Below are 7,787 nucleotides of genomic sequence, written 5' to 3'. Positions count from 1 at the left end.
TGAGAGATGCGTCGCAATTCTCCTTCTATAGTGTTGAGATGAGTCACATGACGTTGGAATTAGTGATAATATTGATAGTAGCGATGGTAGTGACGGTGCGTTTAGTTGATAATTACATGGAGAGCGAACGTATTTACCGCGTGCAGCAGCAATGCTCAGGCTTTCACATTTCGGCATGGTAGATTCTGAAGTGCTCTCGGGATTTTTTTATACATGGGTCCTATGGAAGTTTCGCAACTGACGTGAGGCCTTCCGTTTCAGTTTCAGAAATGTAGGAAAGGTACGTGTTCAAAAAGTACGGCCCCTCCTTTTCTGATAGCGTAAGGCTCTCTTGCTGCACGAAAGCCGACGTCGGTGTTGTCGGGGTGGCTGCTCTGTTATACGCACACGATCTCGTATACCAAATTAGCGATGCAACCATATTTTGTGCAGCGTATAAGGGTTGTGATGCCATTTCGCATTCAATTTAGCATCCATCTATTTGTCAATTTGGAGGCTGGCTTGGGAATTCGAACCGACGACTTATGTGTGTCTCCCATTGTACATACGTCATTAATTGAAAGTATAGATGTTCACAGAGACATTAGACTCTGTGTGTTCTTCCGCCACAAATAATCAACTTAAACTAGACAGATATGAATCATTTCATGGTGAACGCATGTTTACGATCAACCCCCTCGGTTCTTGTCCATAAAATTTGTGACCCTTTATTGGACAGGTTAAATTAATTCCCGTAGATAACTTTGGAGATTAAAACTTCCTAGTCATGTGACACCACTTCGAATTCTCAGATGAAAGCATAAATTGATCTCGTTTAAAAATGTACAAAACAAAAATCAAATATTTTGTTTTGAGCTTGAAAAAGTTTCACAGATAGTAAATATGCATTCCAGTTTCTATTCGCACAGCAAACAGTTTCTTAGCGCAAAGCTTTTGTGTTGTTTTGCTTCATTATTTTCCCCCATAACACCGTACTATTGCAGTTCTTTTTATACTCCTTCCCGATGTTAGAGAGCAGCATCACATGTTACACCACTTCTGTATAATGTTTGCCATCTCATTAAGTGGTTTCAACTCTTAACGCATGTTTTCGAAAAAAAAAAATCTGACGGAAAAAAGAGTGCATCGTACCGCGTTTTTGGGCAAAAATTTCATAGAGAGGCGTTCCTAGTAAAAATATCAATTGTGGCTGTATTGATAGCACAGATTTTTACGTAGCCTATTTTTTTTCTTTAAGCGAAAAAAAAAAATAAAGCTCAGCTCCGATGAAACCAAGGATCTGGGTGCACTCAGGGCCATTGCTGTCCCGGCTACCTCACTACTCGTCATACTTTCGCCGGTTCCGCATAGTCATTCGCTGCCCGCGAAGCGCGCTGAAAGACATATCTTACCGTCAACTAGAGCAAAAAAAAAGAACGCCCAAAATACCCTCGAGAGTATTATATTGACTCATGTTATTCAAAGCATTGCATGCTTTATTAAGTGCACAAGCCCCGGTACAAAATCTGAGAGCAAAGCGAATTACATCGGTTCTGGCTGAAAGGGAGGGCGGGGGAAATCACTTGACGGTCGTGCAAACGCAGCATAACGGGCGTGTTCTGCAGTGCAGTCAACCATGGCCCGGGGCGCGACGCTGAACTTCAAATATGTTTATTCTCGCTTGGAGCAAAAAAAGCTCCGATAAAAATCGTTGAGCAAACTTTCAGTGAAGGTAGCTATGAACTGAGCTATTGTTTATATTTTTATTAGGAACGTCTCAGTACAAGCCTTACGCCCGAAAACGGAGCATAACACTTTTTTCTCAGTCTGAGATTTATTTTTGTAGTATACATATTGCAGTGTAATATATATACTCATATATATATATAGCTAAAAACATTTAATGAGATAGCATATATGTTATTATAGAGAAGCGGAGAAAAATATGCGGTTGCTCGCAAATACCGCGAAATAGATTTAAAAAAAAAGCTGTAAAAGCGGTGTTTAGTGGAAGAAAATTATGATGAAAACAACAGAAAAACTCTGTACTACAAATTTATATATTGCGCTGCTAAAAACCGCAATGCATACATATTATCTGTAAAACGTCACCATCATCAGCCTCACTATACCCACTGCAGGGCGAAGGCCTTTCCCATATTTCTCCAATTAACCCGGTTCTGTGCTAACTGCATCCACTTGACCCCTACGAACTTCTTAACCTCATCCGCCCACCTAACTTTCTGCCGCCCCCTGCTACGCTTTCCTTCCCTTGGAATCCAGTTTGTTACCCTAAGCGACCATCGGTTATCCTCTCTTCGCACTACATGTCCTGCCAATGCCTTCTTAATTTCCACTAGAATGTCGGTAACTTGAGTTATTTCTCTGACCCACTCTGCACGCCTCCTATCTCCTAATGTTACCCCTACCATTTTTCGTTCCGTAGCCCTCTGCGTTGTCCTCAACTTAAGTAGAACCCTCTTGGTTAGCCTCCACGTTTCATCCCCATAAGTAAGTACAGGTAAGATGCAACTGTTGTATAATTTCCTCTTAAGCGGTACCGGTAAGCTGCTAGTCATAACCTGCGAGTGCTAGCAAAATGCGCTCCATACCATTCTTATTATCCGTGTTATTTCCCTTTCATTGTCCGGATCTGCGGTTACTACCTGTCCTAAGTAGACATATTCGCCTACTTCCAGTGCTTCGCTACCTAATGTAAACTGCTGTTCCTTTCCGAGGCTGTTGAACATTACCTTAGTCTTCTGCATATTGATTTTCAAGCCTACCTTTCTACTTTTCCTGTCTAGGTCATCAATCATTCTTTGCAGTTCATCCCTGAGTTACTTAGCAAGGCAATGTCATCAGCATATTGAAGATTACTTAGGCATTCCCCATCTACTCTTATCCCTAACTGCTCCCGATTCCAAGTAAACATGTTCAGAAGTAGATTTGAGGTTTTGTAAATAATTTATTAACACCAACTTTTGCACTCAGAAATTCGTAGGGCTGTCACATGACCAGATATCTTTTTTGCCAAAATTATTAAGGGCAATTACTTTAGCCGTTTCACTAAAGAACCCCAAATTTTATCACAAGACCTGAGGGGCCGAGCGCAAAGTTCCGTACGTTTGGCATGGAATGACCCATATACGAAAAACGTTCGTGGAATAAAGGCCGTGTTAAAGGCGCTATTGCATTTACATTTAAGGCGTAACTTCAACGTCCGCCTTTTTTTTTTCTTTAGCGAATCGGTCACTTTGGTCATTCAAAACTTCACAAGAAATATAACCCCATCACTGGCGATCCTACATTGAAACTTAAAATGGTCGTATTGTATGGCTTTGCGCTGCCAATGAACCACGCATGCGTGCGATCTTTGTACCATCATATTTCCTTCTGGTGCGTTTCAGAACGAACGGTGACGCTTCTGAACCATGTGTCCGCATAGCGCAAATATGAAAATGAGAATTCCAGTCAAGAGTTTAAGGAGAATTAGGCCGTACACTCCAGCCAAATCTGACAGTCGCTTTTGTATTTAAACTGTTGTGAAGGCGGGGGTTGTTGCCAGTGTTGGCGCCGTCAAGAAAAAAAGACAGTGGCATGCGCACTCTAGTTTATCGATGGCGTATAATTAAGTATTAAAGGTCCGGCAGATTTGTGCCTTTAATATTTCTGAATTTTATGAATTCTAAATAAAGAATATCCAGGTAGAACAAGAGAAAGGATACGGCTACACAGTATGAACGAGCACTGAACGAGGGTGTAGGGGCAGCCTCTGTTCGCAAGTAGAGCCAACGTTTCGGCAGCAAGGGGACTCGTCTTCGTCTGGGCAGCGTGCGAACTGAGACGAACTCAACCCTTGTTCAATGCTTTCATACTGAATACACAGTGTTAGAGAAAAATAATGAGGGCCAGGAATGACCTTTGGGACATTTTCTACATATAGTGGTCAACAACATGCTTCATATTGCGTTCACCTACTAAATGATCTAGCGTATACTGAACCTTGACAGTCGCCTCTAACAGCAGTTGTATCGGTCTCAAAAAAGTGTTAATACCTTTGTGGCCACGGTTCCCTCGTACTGTCCATCGAATATGGCGTCCGGAACTGCGATACTTTTTTTCGTGAGCCGGTGCACAAGGTCAGCTTTCGAGACTGCGGCATCAGAATATAACCACCAGTGTGCACAGGGCAAGCACTCTATGTTGGTTTTGTTAAGGGCTGAACGGATAATGTGCTTAGAATTATACTTGAATGCCTGCAGCTTATGCCGCGCATGCCGAAAAACTAGGCGAGAGATCACAAAGAAGCTGCAAAAGGTCGTACAGTTGTTCACACTCGCCAAAAGCACTCGAACGGCGCACTTTATTCTGCATTTGTTTATGACAATCTATGGAGTTAAAGACAATTAGAATGCACGATAAGGTTTTGTTTTAAGCCTCAGGCTGTTTGAGCGCCCGATCTTTAGTTGGAAGGTGTACGTGAGCGATCGAATACCGATCGCTCATCTACACCTGCCAACTAAAGAGCGAGAGATCGAATATGTAATGCGGTCGTCTGTCCTTTCCTCACATGCTCCCATTCTTTTTACGCGGCTAAGAACGCAAACAAACTTGCCCAAACGTTTATCTTGCATTACCGGAGAACTTTGCTTGCTTGGCTTCCCTGAAGAAAAAGTGGTACTCCAATCCTGAAGGGAATTCAGAAGCACGAACTTCACTGCGATTTTCATTGGCGTATGCCTCAATGCCATCGTGTCGAATAACTATTTTTACAAAGTCAATTCGTTGTTGCGTGATGTGGTGCGCTGATATAGATGCGAAGTTCATGGGCGTTCTAACTTTCTCTCAAAGAGACAAATTTGAAACAAAAATGGGAGAAAAAAACAATCGGCATGCGCATTAAAGGCATCCTGCAGAATGCGAAACAATTTGTACTCACCTCCTAGCTCTAGAACATCGGCAGTGTAGTAGCCCTCCTCGCCAGGTCGAAGGTCTGATCGCCAATATGCGCTGACATTCTTCTTCAAGTCTGTCATGCTCTCCGGCTTATAATCTCTGATCAGTGACACACTCACGATAGCTTTTCCGCCGTCGTCGTAGCGAACATACGCGTGCGTTGGTGAAGACATTTCCTTGCTTAGTATATTACGTAAAATTAAATATTATTTACGTATTAAAGCAAGAGAGGTATATAAACAATAATGAACAAAAAATTGCTGAGAATTAGATTCAAGACGGTTACAAGAATGAAGTGGCATACAAAGTTCTGAACAAACATATGTCAGGACTGCAAGGAAAGTTCAAAACTTACAACTGCGTTACAAGACTCGTAGCGGACGAACGTTGCGGACTGAGACTTCGGAGGCTATGCCACTACATGTTCTTCGTTTTTACCCGGTGCGACAAAGAACTCCCACGCGCGGAGGAAGAGGACGAGGGGGAGGAGGAAACAGGCCGTACAGTAGCTGGAGGGTAGCGGCGACCGGCTGGGTACAAAGCGTGGTTCCGATTGCCCCCACCTTCCCCCCCTCCCTCACTTCGTGGCGAAAAAAGTGGCGCTGCCGTTCTCAGCACAGCGCCCAAGTTTGTGCGCTGTATTGAGGAAGAGGGTGGGGAGGAGGAATAGGAAGAACGTTTATTGAAATGAAACGGAAAGATTGAGGGACGTATGCTTCCGCCATGTACTCCCCATTTCGCAAAAGCCAGCATCACAAATGCTTTTTATTCCAAGAACTACCATGCAATGATTGGAATGTACTGCCAGAGAGGGTTTTAATTTGTGAAAATTTCAGAAATGTCTTGAACAATAATTTTGACCTCTGAGAGAGATTTTAATCAGTGGTATATATTTCGCTTTAGAGGTGACATAATAGCGTATATTCAATATTATACTTTCTTTTTTCAACTCTGATTTTATCCGTCCTGTTTGGACAAAAAGGGTCTGCAGTATCATATCGAAAGTAATAATCCGGCAACGTCGGGCTTTCATTGTTATGTTAGTGTTTACTGCAGACGATTGACGGAGATGTACTGTTCTCTTTTTCAATAAAAACGGTTAACGTACCACCGAACAGCTACATTGTTTACGTCTGCTCCCTGCAGCCTTCATGCAGCAACGTAGCAAACGCAGCTATCTTTCTTGAAAAAAAAAGAAAAAGAAAACGAGAATCTGTCAAGCCGCCTTAAAATATCAGAGAATGTGACCATGCAACCTTTAATTTACATTACTATATATCGCATAATTTTGAAATGTGGGCATACCGATCAATAACGTCATATTCTAGGTATCGTTGCCTTATCATGTAAATTAACTAATTTACAATGAGTTAATTTGCATGCTAAAGAACGATACCAATACCATCGACCGCAAAAGTTCGTGGAGGCGAGTTCTCGGGAAAAAATATTGTAGCTCTACGTCTACCATCTGATCATTCATATTGTTACCAATGCAGACATCATGTATACGCCTTTGGATACTTTCATATGATTGGCTTGCATTACTGCATCGATAAACATTTCTTTCTCCGCAATACGTCCCGTTTACTTTTGCTACACGCAACATATAATTGTTTCATTGCAGCTATATATACTGCAATCAGGACCGAGGCCAGCGAAACAGGTATTACAAACTCAGCTTCACTTCCACCGTGAAACATTCACGTTTCCTCGTTTGTCTCTTGAGGCAGTTTACTCGCGGCATAGTGTTCTAGAATATGCTCGCGGTAAGCTCGAAAACATTTTCTGATGTGGATCGTCTTTGTGCATGTGCAGCAATACAGCAATAGCAAAATACGAAGGCTATGGGCGTGAAAAGGGCGTTCGCAAGTGGCGCCATGGCGGTGTCGTGAAAAATGGAGTGCGTTGCCCCCGGTGGGGGGGGGGGGGGGGGGGAGACGTACGCGGCGCGACCTGAGGTTTTACCGTAAGCACTGCCTCCCGTTTGTTTGCCGCGCAGGCGTACGTACGTTTCAGTTCGTCCTTAGACGAAGAGAGGGAAGCATTTAATGACAACGGTGGTGAAGGGAGTCCGGAAGGGTCACCGAACCGTCAAAGAGAGGAAATCAACAATGGGCGTTGTAAAGACAGAAATGTCGCTGAGAATTAGCCGGCAGCGAATGCACGCGCATCCACACAGTACACAGGGGGCGCCGACAACTTCGGTATATGCGGAAAAAAAAAAGGGCGGCAATTGAGGCGAGCGGCGGCATCCCTTTACCGTCAATCATGGGGAGGGGGCCCCTGCACCGCCTTTAACGATGGATATTTTTCGCCAGATGACCCCGTCGATATGTTTTCGCTGCCAGCACTTTCTCTGGCAGCGTAGACGGATAAGAGGGAAGGCAATCGGCCCCGCGATGCGTGTCTGCGCTGCAAAGCATCTTAGAAGCCAGAAAGCGTCCCATTTTCCCTTTTATGGATGCCGACAGCGGAGAGCAGAATAAGCTTGTCCGTTCCCAACGAGTTGCTGAAAAAATACAATGACCATTCTTTGTCTGGCAGTGACGACGTGTTCTTCCTGTCGACATTAGTCGAGGGCCAATCTTCAGGCAATGCCACTGGTTATTGGAAAAGCTCCCCTAAACGGCGCTCCTAATTTGTCTGCGTTAGGCTGCGTCGCATAGGCAGACCGCGAGCCTTCGCTCACCAAATGTTGCCTTCTTTTCTCCTTTCTCTGTGCAAGGCGCCGACTGCCGCGGCATATTTCCCCCAGCTTTAATTGTTGCTGGTAGAACTGCAGAAATGCATTCGGGCTCCCCTGTTTGCTTTTTGTTATCACTCGCATAGCAGGATCCGAAGCGCGCGCT

This window comes from Amblyomma maculatum, chromosome 5 (genome assembly GCF_055883805.1).
Source record: "Amblyomma maculatum isolate TAMU_Amacu chromosome 5, ASM5588380v1, whole genome shotgun sequence".
In the NCBI taxonomy this organism is placed as follows: Eukaryota; Metazoa; Arthropoda; class Arachnida; order Ixodida; family Ixodidae; genus Amblyomma; species Amblyomma maculatum.
Note: the sequence above shows the minus strand (reverse complement) of the source record.